The following is a 14,580-nucleotide window of genomic DNA, read 5'->3' as shown; positions in this document are numbered from 1 at the left end:
TCAGGACTAGGACCTGAGGCTCCTGTACCTCCTTCCTGATGGTTGAGGGGTGATAACTGTCCCTGAACCTGGTGGTGTGGGTCCTGAGGCTCCTGTACCTCCTTCCTGATGGTTGAGCGGTGATAACCGTCCCTGAACCTGCTGGTGTGGGTCCTGAAGCTCCTGTACCTCCTTCCTGATGGTTGAGGGGTAATAACTGTCCCTGAACCTGGTGGTGTGGGTCCTGAGGCTCCTGTACCTCCTTCCTGATGGTTGAGGGGTAATAACTGTCCCTGAACCTGGTGGTGTGTGTCCTGAGGCTCCTGTACCTCCTTCCTGATGGTTGAGGGGTGATAACTGTCCCTAAACCTGGTGGTGTGGGTCCTGAGGCTCCTGGACCTCCTTCCTGATGGTTGAGGGGTAATAACTGTCCCTGAACCTGGTGGTGTGGGTCCTGAGGCTCCTGTACCTCCTTCCTGATGGTTGAGCGGTGATAACCGTCCCTGAACCTGGTGGTGTGGGTCCTGAGGCTCCTGTACCTCCTTCCTGATGGTTGAGGGGTAATAACTGTCCCTGAACCTGGTGGTGTGGGTCCTGAGGCTCCTGTACCTCCTTCCTGATGGTTGAGGGGTAATAACTGTCCCTGAACCTGGTGGTGTGGGTCCTGAGGCTCCTGTACCTCCTTCCTGATGGTTGAGGGGTAATAACTGTCCCTGAACCTGGTGGTGTGGGTCCTGAGGCTCCTGTACCTCCTTCCTGATGGTTGAGGGGTAATAACTGTCTCTGAACCTGGTGGTGTGGGTCCTGAGGCTCCTGTACCTCCTTCCTGATGGTTGAGGGGTAATAACTGTCCCTGAACCTGGTGGTGTGGGTCCTGAGGCTCCTGTACCTCCTTCCTGATGGTTGAGGGGTAATAACTGTCCCTGAACCTGGTGGTGTGGGTCCTGAGGCTCCTGTACCTCCTTCCTGATGGTTGATGGGTAATAACTGTCCCTGAACCTGGTGGTGTGGGTCCTGAGGCTCCTGTACCTCCTTCCTGATGGTTGATGGGTAATAACTGTCCATGAACCTGGTGGTGTGGGTCCTGAGGCTCCTGTACCTCCTTCCTGATGGTTGATGGGTAATAACTGTCCCTGAACCTGGTGGTTTGGGTCCTGAGGCTCCTGTACCTCCTTCCTGATGGTTGAGGGGTAATAACTGTCCCTGAACCTGGTGGTGTGGGTCCTGAGGCTCCTGTACCTCCTTCCTGATGGTTGAGGGGTAATAACTGTCCCTGAACCTGGTGGTGTGGGTCCTGAGGCTCCTGTACCTCCTTCCTGATGGTTGAGGGGTGATAACTGTCCCTGAACCTGGAGGTGTGGGTCCTGAGGCTCCCGTACCCTCCTTCCTGGTGGCAGCAAGTTCTGGTGGTGGGACGATGGACACCGCTTTCCTGAAAGAATGCTCCATGTAGACCTGCTCAGTGGTGGGGAGAGCTTCGCCCTTGATGGACTGGGCCGTGTCCACTACTTTTTTGTCGGATTTTCCGTACAGGGGGCACTCATGCTCCCGTTACCAGGGCTGTGATGCAGCCATCCGATATTCTCCACCACACATCTGCAGAAGTTGGCCAAAGTTCTGGATGACGTGCCGAATCTTTGCAAGCTCCTGAGAAAGGAGGGAAGGCCAAGCTGTAGTCGATGGACGGGCACCTCGGCATGAGCTGGGCCTTTCTGGCGAGCCGGCGGTCAAGCAAGTTGGCAGGGCTGGGTCCAGCACGCCGGCGGAGAGGGAAACGTTATACCTCCGCTCAGACCCGCCGAGCTTCTCTTCTCATTCCGGCAGGGCTCCCGCGCCGGTCTCGCGCCTGACACTGGAGAATCTGACATTTACCGGCCCCTCGCAGTCCGCAGAGGAATCTGCTGACGTCCGTCTCGGCAACCAGCTGAGTGAGCTTGTACAGACACGCGGAGAGATAGATCCCAGAGGAAATTTACCGCCTCATGAGTGCACAGATGTACAGATGTTGGAAGAGAGGTGAAATGGGATGTACAAGATAAAACAAGCTGATGATCACAAGATTTGCAAGTTCGCACTGATAAGTTTGTACAAGAGTTACCGTGATTTCATACACGCATGGTGCATGTCCACAGATAAGAATTGACGGTAATATTTCACAGGGTCTGTGATAGCAGTGTGTGGTAAACAGAGCTCTGGTTAATAACAGTCTAACGGGGGAGGGGGGGGGAGTCATCACTCCCCCTGCTGTAGGTTGACTCATTATAGAGCCCGATGGCCGAGGGTCAGAATCACCTCATTTATCGCTCTTTGGAGCAGCGCAGTTGTCTCAGTCTGTTACTGAAAGTGCTCCCTCTGTTCAGCCAAGGCGGCACGCAGAGGGTGGGAAACATCGTCCGGAATTGCCGGGATTTTCCGGAGGGTCCCTTGTTCCACCACGGCCTCCGGTGTATTCAGTTCGACTCCTGTAACAGAGCCAGCCTTTCCTATCAGTTTATCGAGCCTGTTGGCATCATCCCGTGTTGATGCCATTGCCCCAGCTCACCACCGCGTGGAAGATTGTCCTGGTGATGACAGACCGGTAGAACGTGTGAGGGAGAGGCCTGCACACTCCAAAGGACCTCAGTCTCCTCAGGAAGTGGAGGCGACTCTGGCCCTTCTTGTACACAGCCTCTGTGTTGGTGCTCCACTCAAGTCTGTCTTCCAGGTTCCCCCCCCCCCCCCCCAGAAACCTGGAGATCCTCACCCCATCCACGTCCTCACCGTCAATAGTAACAGGGAGCAGTACAGGCTTAGTCTTCCCTAAAATCCATCACCATCTCCTTTGCCTTACTGATACTGAGCTGCAGATGATTCAGCTTGCAACCGTTTGACAAAGTCCTCCCCCAGGACCCTGTATTCATCCTCCCGTCCTCCGGTCGTCAGAGAATTTCTGCCAATGACGCGACTCAGTGTTGTATCTCAAGTCCAGTGCACGTTTCTTCTCAGACGCGTTGTTCCCCTCCTGCTGGTTTTCACTTCAGCGGGATTGTGATCAGTACCATGGTACTGTGAGCGGCAACAGGCCCCATGTAGAAAAGTACAGTCCGGAGTCAGGCCCTTCGGCCCATCAAAGAGAGGATGGGCCGAGCTTGGGGAGGGTCGGGCGAGGACGGTCCCGGAAGCGAAAGAGTTAACGCGTGAGGGGCGTTTTAATGACTTTGGGCCTGTACTCGCTGCAGTTTAGAATCATGGGGGGGGTGCGGGGAAGTGGGGGACCGCGTTGAAACTTATGGAACACTGACAGGCCGAGATCGAGGCGGTGTGGAGAGGATGTTTCCTATAGTGGGGGTGACTAGGACCAGAGGATGTGGAGAGGATGATTCCTATAGTGGGGGAGTCTAGGACCAGAGGACACAGATAGAGTGGGTGAGGAGAGGATGTTTCCTATAGTGGGGGAGTCTAGGACCAGAGGACACAGATAGAGTGCGTGTGGAGAGGATGTTTCCTATAGTGGGGGAGTCTGGGACCAGAGGACACAGATAGAGTGGATGTGGAGAGGATGTTTCCTATAGTGGGGGAGTCTAGGACCAGAGGACACAGATAGAGTGGGTGTGGAGAGGATGTTTCTATAGAGGGGGAGTCTAGGACCAGAGGACACAGATAGAGTGGATGTGGAGAGGATGTTTCCTATAGTGGGGGAGTCTAGGACTAGAGGAGACAGATAGAGTGAATGTGGAAAGGATGTTTCCTATAGTGGGGAGTCTAGGACCAGAGGACACAGATAGAGTGGCTGTGGAGAGGATGTTTCCTATAGTGGAGGAGTCTAGGACCAGAGGACACAGATATAGTGGATGTGGAGAGGATGTTTCCTATGGTGGGAGAGTCTAGGTCCAGAGGACACAGGTAGAGTGGATGTGGAGAGGATGTTTCCTATAGTGAGGGAGTCTGGGACCAGAGGACACAGATAGAGTGGATGTGGAGAGGATGTTTCCTATAGCGGGGGAGTCTAGGACCAGAGGACACAGATAGAGTGTATGTGGAGAGGATGTTTCCTATAGTGGGGGAGTCTAGGACCAGAGGACACAGATAGAGTGGGTGTGGAGAGGATGTTTCCTATAGTGGGGGAGTCTAGGACCAGAGGACACAGATAGAGTGGATGTGGAGAGGATTTTTCCTATAGTGGGTAGTCTAGGACCAGAGGACACCGATAGAGTGGATGTAGAGAGGATGTTTCCTATAGTGGGGGAGCCTAGGAGCAGAGGACACAGATATAGTGGATGTGGAGAGGATGTTTCCTATAGTGGGGGAGTCTGGGACCAGAGGGCACAGATATATTGGATGTGGAGAGGATGTTTCCTATAGTGTGAGAGTCTAGGTCCAGAGGCCACAGATAGAGTGGATGTGGAGAGGATGTTTCCTATAGTGGGGGAGTCTGGGACCAGAGGACACAGATAGAGTGGATGTGGAGAGGATGTTTCCTATAGTGGGGGAGTCTAGGACCAGAGGACACAGATAGAGTGGGTGTGGAGAGGATGTTTCTATAGAGGGGGAGTCTAGGACCAGAGGACACAGATAGAGTGGATGTGGAGAGGATGTTTCCTATAGTGGGGGAGTCTAGGACTAGAGGAGACAGATAGAGTGAATGTGGAAAGGATGTTTCCTATAGTGGGGAGTCTAGGACCAGAGGACACAGATAGAGTGGCTGTGGAGAGGATGTTTCCTATAGTGGAGGAGTCTAGGACCAGAGGACACAGATATAGTGGATGTGGAGAGGATGTTTCCTATGGTGGGAGAGTCTAGGTCCAGAGGACACAGGTAGAGTGGATGTGGAGAGGATGTTTCCTATAGTGAGGGAGTCTGGGACCAGAGGACACAGATAGAGTGGATGTGGAGAGGATGTTTCCTATAGCGGGGGAGTCTAGGACCAGAGGACACAGATAGAGTGTATGTGGAGAGGATGTTTCCTATAGTGGGGGAGTCTAGGACCAGAGGACACAGATAGAGTGGGTGTGGAGAGGATGTTTCCTATAGTGGGGGAGTCTAGGACCAGAGGACACAGATAGAGTGGATGTGGAGAGGATTTTTCCTATAGTGGGTAGTCTAGGACCAGAGGACACCGATAGAGTGGATGTAGAGAGGATGTTTCCTATAGTGGGGGAGCCTAGGAGCAGAGGACACAGATATAGTGGATGTGGAGAGGATGTTTCCTATAGTGGGGGAGTCTGGGACCAGAGGGCACAGATATATTGGATGTGGAGAGGATGTTTCCTATAGTGTGAGAGTCTAGGTCCAGAGGCCACAGATAGAGTGGATGTGGAGAGGATGTTTCCTATAGTGGGGGAGTCTGGGAACAGAGGGCACAGATAGAATGGATGTGGAGAGGATGTTTCCTATCGTGAGGGAGTCTAGGTCCAGAGGACACAGATAGAGTGGATGTAGAGAGGATGTTTCTTATAGTGGGGGAGTCTCGGACCAGAGGACACAGATAGAGTGGGTGTGGAGAGAATGTTTCCTATAGCGGGGAAGTCTGGGACCCGAGAACACAGATAGAGTGGATGTGGAGAGGATGTTTCCTGTAGTGGGGGAGTCTGGGACCAGAGGACACAGATAGAGTGAGTGTGGAGTGGATGTTTCCTGTAGTGGGGGAGTCTAGGACCAGAGGCCACAGATAGAGTGGATGTGGAGAGGATGTTTCCTATAGAGAGGGAGTCTGGGACTAGAGGACACAGATAGAGTGGATGTGGAGAGGATGTTTCCTATAGTGGGGGAGTCTAGGACCAGAGGACACAGATAGAATGGGAGTGCAGAGGATGTTTCCTATAGTGGGGGAGTCTAGGACCAGAGGACACAGCTAGAGTGGGAGTGCCGAGGATGTTTCCTATAGTGGGGGAGTCTAGGACCAGAGGACACAGATAGAGTGGATGTGGAGAGGATGTTCCCTATAGTGGGGGAGTCTAGGACCAGAGGACACAGATAGAGTGGGTGTGGAGAGGATGTTTCCTATAGTGGGGGAGTCTAGGACCAGAGGACACAGATAGAGTGGATGTGGAGAGGATGTTCCCTATAGTGGGGGAGTCTAGGACCAGAGGACACAGATAGAGTGGGTGTGGAGAGGATGTTTCCTATAGTGGGGGAGTCTAGGACCAGAGGACACAGATAGAGTGGATGTGGAGAGGATGTTTCCTATAGTGTGAAAGTCTAGGTCCAGAAGCCACAGATAGAGTGGATGTGGAGAGGATGTTTCCTATAGAGAGGGAGTCTGGGACCAGAGGACACAAATAGAGTGGATGTTTAGAGGATGTTTCCTGTAGTGGGGGAGTCTAGTACCAGAGGACACAGATAGAGTGGATGTGGAGAGGATGTTTCCTATAGTGGGGGAGTCTAGGACCAGAGGACACTGATAGAGTGGATGTGGAGAGGATGTTTCCTATAGTGGGGGAGCCTAGGACCAGAGGACACCGATATAGTGGATGTGGAGAGGATGTTTCCTATAGTGGGGGAGTCTGGGAACAGAGGGCACAGATATAGTGGATGTGGAGAGGATGTTTCCTATGGTGGGAGAGTCTAGGTCCAGAGGACACAGATAGAGTGGATGTGGAGAGGATGTTTCCTATAGTGAGGGAGTCTGGGACCAGAGGACACAGATAGAGTGGATGTGGAGAGGATGTTTCTATAGTGGGGGAGTCTAAGACCAGAGGACACAGATAGAATGGATGTGGAGAGGATGTTCCTATAGTGGGGGAGTCTGGGACCAGTGGACACAGATAGAGTGGATGTGGAGAGGATGTTTCTGTAGTGGGGGAGTCTAGGACCAGAGGACACAGATAGAGTGAGTGTGGAGAGGATGTTTCCTATAGTGGGGGAGTCTAAGACCAGAGGACACAGATAGAGTGGATGAGGAGAGGATGTTTCCTATAGTGGGGGAGCCTAGGACCAGAGGACATAGATAGAGTGGATGTGGAGAGGATGTTTCCTAGAGTTGGGGTGTCTAGGACCAGAGGACACAGATAGAGTGGATGTGGAGAGGATGTTTCCTATAGTGGGGGAATCTAGGACCAGAGGACACAGACAGAGTGGGTGTGGAGAGGATGTTTCCTATAGTGGGGGAGTCTGGGACCAGAGGGCACAGATATATTGGATGTGGAGAGGATGTTTCCTATAGTGTGAGAGTCTAGGTCCAGAGGCCACAGATAGAGTGGATGTGGAGAGGATGTTTCCTATAGTGGGGGAGTCTGGGAACAGAGGACACAGATAGAGTGGGTGTGGAGAGGATGTTTCCTATAGTGGGGGAGTCTAGGTCCAGAGGACACAGATAGAGTGGATGTGGAGAGGATGTTTCCTGTAGTGGGGGAGTCTAGTACCAGAGGACACAGATAGAGTGGATGTGGAGAGGATGTTTCCTATAGTGGGGGAGTCTAGGACCAGAGGACACTGATAGAGTGGATGTGGAGAGGATGTTTCCTATAGTGGGGGAGCCTAGGACCAGAGGACACCGATATAGTGGATGTGGAGAGGATGTTTCCTATAGTGGGGGAGTCTGGGAACAGAGGGCACAGATATAGTGGATGTGGAGAGGATGTTTCCTATGGTGGGAGAGTCTAGGTCCAGAGGACACAGATAGAGTGGATGTGGAGAGGATGTTTCCTATAGTGAGGGAGTCTGGGACCAGAGGACACAGATAGAGTGGATGTGGAGAGGATGTTTCTATAGTGGGGGAGTCTAGGACCAGAGGACACAGATAGAATGGATGTGGAGAGGATGTTTCTATAGTGGGGGAGTCTAGGACCAGAGGACACAGATAGAATGGATGTGGAGGACGTTTCCTATAGTGGGGGAGTCTAGGACCAGAGGACACAGATAGAGTGAGTGTGGAGAGGATGTTTCCTATAGTGGGGGAGTCTGGGACCAGTGGACACAGATAGAGTGGATGTGGAGAGGATGTTTCTGTAGTGGGGGAGTCTAGGACCAGAGGACACAGATAGAGTGAGTGTGGAGAGGATGTTTCCTATAGTGGGGGAGTCTAAGACCAGAGGACACAGATAGAGTGGATGAGGAGAGGATGTTTCCTATAGTGGGGGAGCCTAGGACCAGAGGACATAGATAGAGTGGATGTGGAGAGGATGTTTCCTAGAGTTGGGGTGTCTAGGACCAGAGGACACAGATAGAGTGGATGTGGAGAGGATGTTTCCTATAGTGGGGGAATCTAGGACCAGAGGACACAGACAGAGTGGGTGTGGAGAGGATGTTTCCTATAGTGGGGGAGTCTGGGACCAGAGGGCACAGATATATTGGATGTGGAGAGGATGTTTCCTATAGTGTGAGAGTCTAGGTCCAGAGGCCACAGATAGAGTGGATGTGGAGAGGATGTTTCCTATAGTGGGGGAGTCTGGGAACAGAGGGCACAGATAGAATGGATGTGGAGAGGATGTTTCCTATAGTGAAGGAGTTTACGACCAGAGGACACCGATAGAGTGGATGTGGAGAGGATGTTTCCTGTAGTGGGGGAGTCTAGGACCAGAGGACACAGATAGAGTGGATGTGGAGAGGATGTTTCCTATCGTGGGGGAGTCTAGGTCCAGAGGACACAGGTAGAGTGGATATGGAGAGGATGTTTCCTATCGTGAGGGAGTCTAGGTCCAGAGGACACAGATAGAGTGGATGTAGAGAGGATGTTTCTTATAGTGGGGGAGTCTCGGACCAGAGGACACAGATAGAGTGGGTGTGGAGAGAATGTTTCCTATAGCGGGGAAGTCTGGGACCCGAGAACACAGATAGAGTGGATGTGGAGAGGATGTTTCCTGTAGTGGGGGAGTCTGGGACCAGAGGACACAGATAGAGTGAGTGTGGAGTGGACGTTTCCTGTAGTGGGGGAGTCTAGGACCAGAGGCCACAGATAGAGTGGATGTGGAGAGGATGTTTCCTATAGAGAGGGAGTCTGGGACTAGAGGACACAGATAGAGTGGATGTGGAGAGGATGTTTCCTATAGTGGGGGAGTCTAGGACCAGAGGACACAGATAGAGTGGGTGTGGAGAGGATGTTTCTATAGAGGGGGAGTCTAGGACCAGAGGAGACAGATAGAGTGGCAGTGGAGAGGATGTTTCCTATAGTGGAGGAGTCTAGGACCAGAGGACACAGGTAGAGTGGATGTGGAGAGGATGTTTCCTATAGTGAGGGAGTCTGGGACCAGAGGACACAGATAGAGTGGGTGTGGAGAGGATGTTTCTATAGAGGGGGAGTCTAGGACCAGAGGAGACAGATAGAGTGGATGTGGAGAGGATGCTTCCTATAGTGGGGGAGTCTAGGACCAGAGGACACAGATAGAGTGGATGTGGAGAGGATGTTTCCTATAGTGGGGGGGTCGAGGACCAGAGGGCACAGACAGAGTGGATGTAGAGAGGATGTTTCCTATAGTGGGGGAGCCTAGGACCAGAGGACACAGATATAGTGGATGTGGAGAGGATGTTTCCTATGGTGGGAGAGTCTAGGTCCAGAGGACACAGGTAGAGTGGATGTGGAGAGGATGTTTCCTATAGTGAGGGAGTCTGGGACCAGAGGACACAGATAGAGTGGATGTGGAGAGGATGTTTCCTATAGTGGGGGAGTCTAGGACCAGAGGACACAGATAGAGTGTATGTGGAGAGGATGTTTCCTATAGTGGGGGAGTCTAGGACCAGAGGACACAGATAGAGTGGGTGTGGAGAGGATGTTTCCTATAGTGGGGGAGTCTAGGACCAGAGGACACAGAAAGAGTGGATGTGGAGAGGATTTTTCCTATAGTGGGTAGTCTAGGACCAGAGGACACCGATAGAGTGGATGTAGAGAGGATGTTTCCTATAGTGGGGGAGCCTAGGAGCAGAGGACACAGATATAGTGGATGTGGAGAGGATGTTTCCTATAGTGGGGGAGTCTGGGACCAGAGGGCACAGATATATTGGATGTGGAGAGGATGTTTCCTATAGTGTGAGAGTCTAGGTCCAGAGGCCACAGATAGAGTGGATGTGGAGAGGATGTTTCCTATAGTGGGGGAGTCTGGGAACAGAGGGCACAGATAGAATGGATGTGGAGAGGATCTTTCCTATAGTGGGGGAGTCTACGACCAGAGGACACAGATAGAGTGGATGTGGAGAGGATGTTTCCTATCGTGAGGGAGTCTAGGTCCAGAGGACACAGATAGAGTGGATGTAGAGAGGATGTTTCTTATAGTGGGGGAGTCTCGGACCAGAGGACACAGATAGAGTGGGTGTGGAGAGAATGTTTCCTATAGCGGGGAAGTCTGGGACCCGAGAACACAGATAGAGTGGATGTGGAGAGGATGTTTCCTGTAGTGGGGGAGTCTGGGACCAGAGGACACAGATAGAGTGAGTGTGGAGTGGATGTTTCCTGTAGTGAGGGAGTCTAGGACCAGAGGCCACAGATAGAGTGGATGTGGAGTGGATGTTTCCTATAGAGAGGGAGTCTGGGACTAGAGGACACAGATAGAGTGGATGTGGAGAGGATGTTTCCTATAGTGGGGGAGTCTAGGACCAGAGGACACAGATAGAGTGGGAGTGCAGAGGATGTTTCCTATAGTGGGGGAGTCTAGGACCAGAGGACACAGATAGAGTGGGAGTGCCGAGGATGTTTCCTATAGTGGGGGAGTCTAGGACCAGAGGACACAGATAGAGTGGGTGTGGAGAGGATGTTTCCTATAGTGGGGGAGTCTAGGACCAGAGGACACAGATAGAGTGGATGTGGAGAGGATGTTTCCTATAGTGTGAAAGTCTAGGTCCAGACGCCACAGATAGAGTGGATGTGGAGAGGATGTTTCCTATAGAGAGGGAGTCTGGGACCAGAGGACACAAATAGAGTGGATGTTTAGAGGATGTTTCCTGTAGTGGGGGAGTCTAGTACCAGAGGACACAGATAGAGTGGATGTGGAGAGGATGTTTCCTATAGTGGGGGAGTCTAGGACCAGAGGACACTGATAGAGTGGATGTGGAGAGGATGTTTCCTATAGTGGGGGAGCCTAGGACCAGAGGACACCGATATAGTGGATGTGGAGAGGATGTTTCCTATAGTGGGGGAGTCTGGGAACAGAGGGCACAGATATAGTGGATGTGGAGAGGATGTTTCCTATGGTGGGAGAGTCTAGGTCCAGAGGACACAGATAGAGTGGATGTGGAGAGGATGTTTCCTATAGTGAGGGAGTCTGGGACCAGAGGACACAGATAGAGTGGATGTGGAGAGGATGTTTCTATAGTGGGGGAGTCTAGGACCAGAGGACACAGATAGAATGGATGTGGAGAGGATGTTTCTATAGTGGGGGAGTCTAGGACCAGAGGACACAGATAGAATGGATGTGGAGGACGTTTCCTATAGTGGGGGAGTCTAGGACCAGAGGACACAGATAGAGTGAGTGTGGAGAGGATGTTTCCTATAGTGGGGGAGTCTGGGACCAGTGGACACAGATAGAGTGGATGTGGAGAGGATGTTTCTGTAGTGGGGGAGTCTAGGACCAGAGGACACAGATAGAGTGAGTGTGGAGAGGATGTTTCCTATAGTGGGGGAGTCTAAGACCAGAGGACACAGATAGAGTGGATGAGGAGAGGATGTTTCCTATAGTGGGGGAGCCTAGGACCAGAGGACATAGATAGAGTGGATGTGGAGAGGATGTTTCCTAGAGTTGGGGTGTCTAGGACCAGAGGACACAGATAGAGTGGATGTGGAGAGGATGTTTCCTATAGTGGGGGAATCTAGGACCAGAGGACACAGACAGAGTGGGTGTGGAGAGGATGTTTCCTATAGTGGGGGAGTCTGGGACCAGAGGGTACAGATATATTGGATGTGGAGAGGATGTTTCCTATAGTGTGAGAGTCTAGGTCCAGAGGCCACAGATAGAGTGGATGTGGAGAGGATGTTTCCTATAGTGAGGGAGTCTGGGACCAGAGGACACAGATAGAGTGGATGTGGAGAGGATGTTTCCTATAGTGGGGGAGTCTAGGACCAGAGGACACAGATAGAGTGTATGTGGAGAGGATGTTTCCTATAGTGGGGGAGTCTAGGACCAGAGGACACAGATAGAGTGGGTGTGGAGAGGATGTTTCCTATAGTGGGGGAGTCTAGGACCAGAGGACACAGAAAGAGTGGATGTGGAGAGGATTTTTCCTATAGTGGGTAGTCTAGGACCAGAGGACACCGATAGAGTGGATGTAGAGAGGATGTTTCCTATAGTGGGGGAGCCTAGGAGCAGAGGACACAGATATAGTGGATGTGGAGAGGATGTTTCCTATAGTGGGGGAGTCTGGGACCAGAGGGCACAGATATATTGGATGTGGAGAGGATGTTTCCTATAGTGTGAGAGTCTAGGTCCAGAGGCCACAGATAGAGTGGATGTGGAGAGGATGTTTCCTATAGTGGGGGAGTCTGGGAACAGAGGGCACAGATAGAATGGATGTGGAGAGGATCTTTCCTATAGTGGGGGAGTCTACGACCAGAGGACACAGATAGAGTGGATGTGGAGAGGATGTTTCCTATCGTGAGGGAGTCTAGGTCCAGAGGACACAGATAGAGTGGATGTAGAGAGGATGTTTCTTATAGTGGGGGAGTCTCGGACCAGAGGACACAGATAGAGTGGGTGTGGAGAGAATGTTTCCTATAGCGGGGAAGTCTGGGACCCGAGAACACAGATAGAGTGGATGTGGAGAGGATGTTTCCTGTAGTGGGGGAGTCTGGGACCAGAGGACACAGATAGAGTGAGTGTGGAGTGGATGTTTCCTGTAGTGAGGGAGTCTAGGACCAGAGGCCACAGATAGAGTGGATGTGGAGTGGATGTTTCCTATAGAGAGGGAGTCTGGGACTAGAGGACACAGATAGAGTGGATGTGGAGAGGATGTTTCCTATAGTGGGGGAGTCTAGGACCAGAGGACACAGATAGAGTGGGAGTGCAGAGGATGTTTCCTATAGTGGGGGAGTCTAGGACCAGAGGACACAGATAGAGTGGGAGTGCCGAGGATGTTTCCTATAGTGGGGGAGTCTCGGACCAGAGGACACAGATAGAGTGGGTGTGGAGAGAATGTTTCCTATAGCGGGGAAGTCTGGGACCCGAGAACACAGATAGAGTGGATGTGGAGAGGATGTTTCCTGTAGTGGGGGAGTCTGGGACCAGAGGACACAGATAGAGTGAGTGTGGAGTGGATGTTTCCTGTAGTGAGGGAGTCTAGGACCAGAGGCCACAGATAGAGTGGATGTGGAGTGGATGTTTCCTATAGAGAGGGAGTCTGGGACTAGAGGACACAGATAGAGTGGATGTGGAGAGGATGTTTCCTATAGTGGGGGAGTCTAGGACCAGAGGACACAGATAGAGTGGGAGTGCAGAGGATGTTTCCTATAGTGGGGGAGTCTAGGACCAGAGGACACAGATAGAGTGGGAGTGCCGAGGATGTTTCCTATAGTGGGGGAGTCTAGGACCAGAGGACACAGATAGAGTGGGTGTGGAGAGGATGTTTCCTATAGTGGGGGAGTCTAGGACCAGAGGACACAGATAGAGTGGATGTGGAGAGGATGTTTCCTATAGTGTGAAAGTCTAGGTCCAGACGCCACAGATAGAGTGGATGTGGAGAGGATGTTTCCTATAGAGAGGGAGTCTGGGACCAGAGGACACAAATAGAGTGGATGTTTAGAGGATGTTTCCTGTAGTGGGGGAGTCTAGTACCAGAGGACACAGATAGAGTGGATGTGGAGAGGATGTTTCCTATAGTGGGGGAGTCTAGGACCAGAGGACACTGATAGAGTGGATGTGGAGAGGATGTTTCCTATAGTGGGGGAGCCTAGGACCAGAGGACACCGATATAGTGGATGTGGAGAGGATGTTTCCTATAGTGGGGGAGTCTGGGAACAGAGGGCACAGATATAGTGGATGTGGAGAGGATGTTTCCTATGGTGGGAGAGTCTAGGTCCAGAGGACACAGATAGAGTGGATGTGGAGAGGATGTTTCCTATAGTGAGGGAGTCTGGGACCAGAGGACACAGATAGAGTGGATGTGGAGAGGATGTTTCTATAGTGGGGGAGTCTAGGACCAGAGGACACAGATAGAATGGATGTGGAGAGGATGTTTCTATAGTGGGGGAGTCTAGGACCAGAGGACACAGATAGAATGGATGTGGAGGACGTTTCCTATAGTGGGGGAGTCTAGGACCAGAGGACACAGATAGAGTGAGTGTGGAGAGGATGTTTCCTATAGTGGGGGAGTCTGGGACCAGTGGACACAGATAGAGTGGATGTGGAGAGGATGTTTCTGTAGTGGGGGAGTCTAGGACCAGAGGACACAGATAGAGTGAGTGTGGAGAGGATGTTTCCTATAGTGGGGGAGTCTAAGACCAGAGGACACAGATAGAGTGGATGAGGAGAGGATGTTTCCTATAGTGGGGGAGCCTAGGACCAGAGGACATAGATAGAGTGGATGTGGAGAGGATGTTTCCTAGAGTTGGGGTGTCTAGGACCAGAGGACACAGATAGAGTGGATGTGGAGAGGATGTTTCCTATAGTGGGGGAATCTAGGACCAGAGGACACAGACAGAGTGGGTGTGGAGAGGATGTTTCCTATAGTGGGGGAGTCTGGGACCAGAGGGCACAGATATATTGG

General features: G+C 51.9%; 1 protein-coding gene across 1 annotated transcript in view; it reads left to right on the top strand.

Moving 5' to 3' along the window:
• LOC132388958 (alpha-1,2-mannosyltransferase ALG9-like) overlaps window positions 1-14,580 on the top strand; it is a 386,292-nt gene that overhangs the window by 135,227 nt on the left and 236,485 nt on the right.

The sequence above is a fragment of the Hypanus sabinus genome, unplaced genomic scaffold (genome assembly GCF_030144855.1).
Source record: "Hypanus sabinus isolate sHypSab1 unplaced genomic scaffold, sHypSab1.hap1 scaffold_442, whole genome shotgun sequence".
NCBI classification, from domain to species: Eukaryota; Metazoa; Chordata; class Chondrichthyes; order Myliobatiformes; family Dasyatidae; genus Hypanus; species Hypanus sabinus.
Note: the sequence above shows the minus strand (reverse complement) of the source record. Positions and strands in the feature narration are given on the sequence as shown.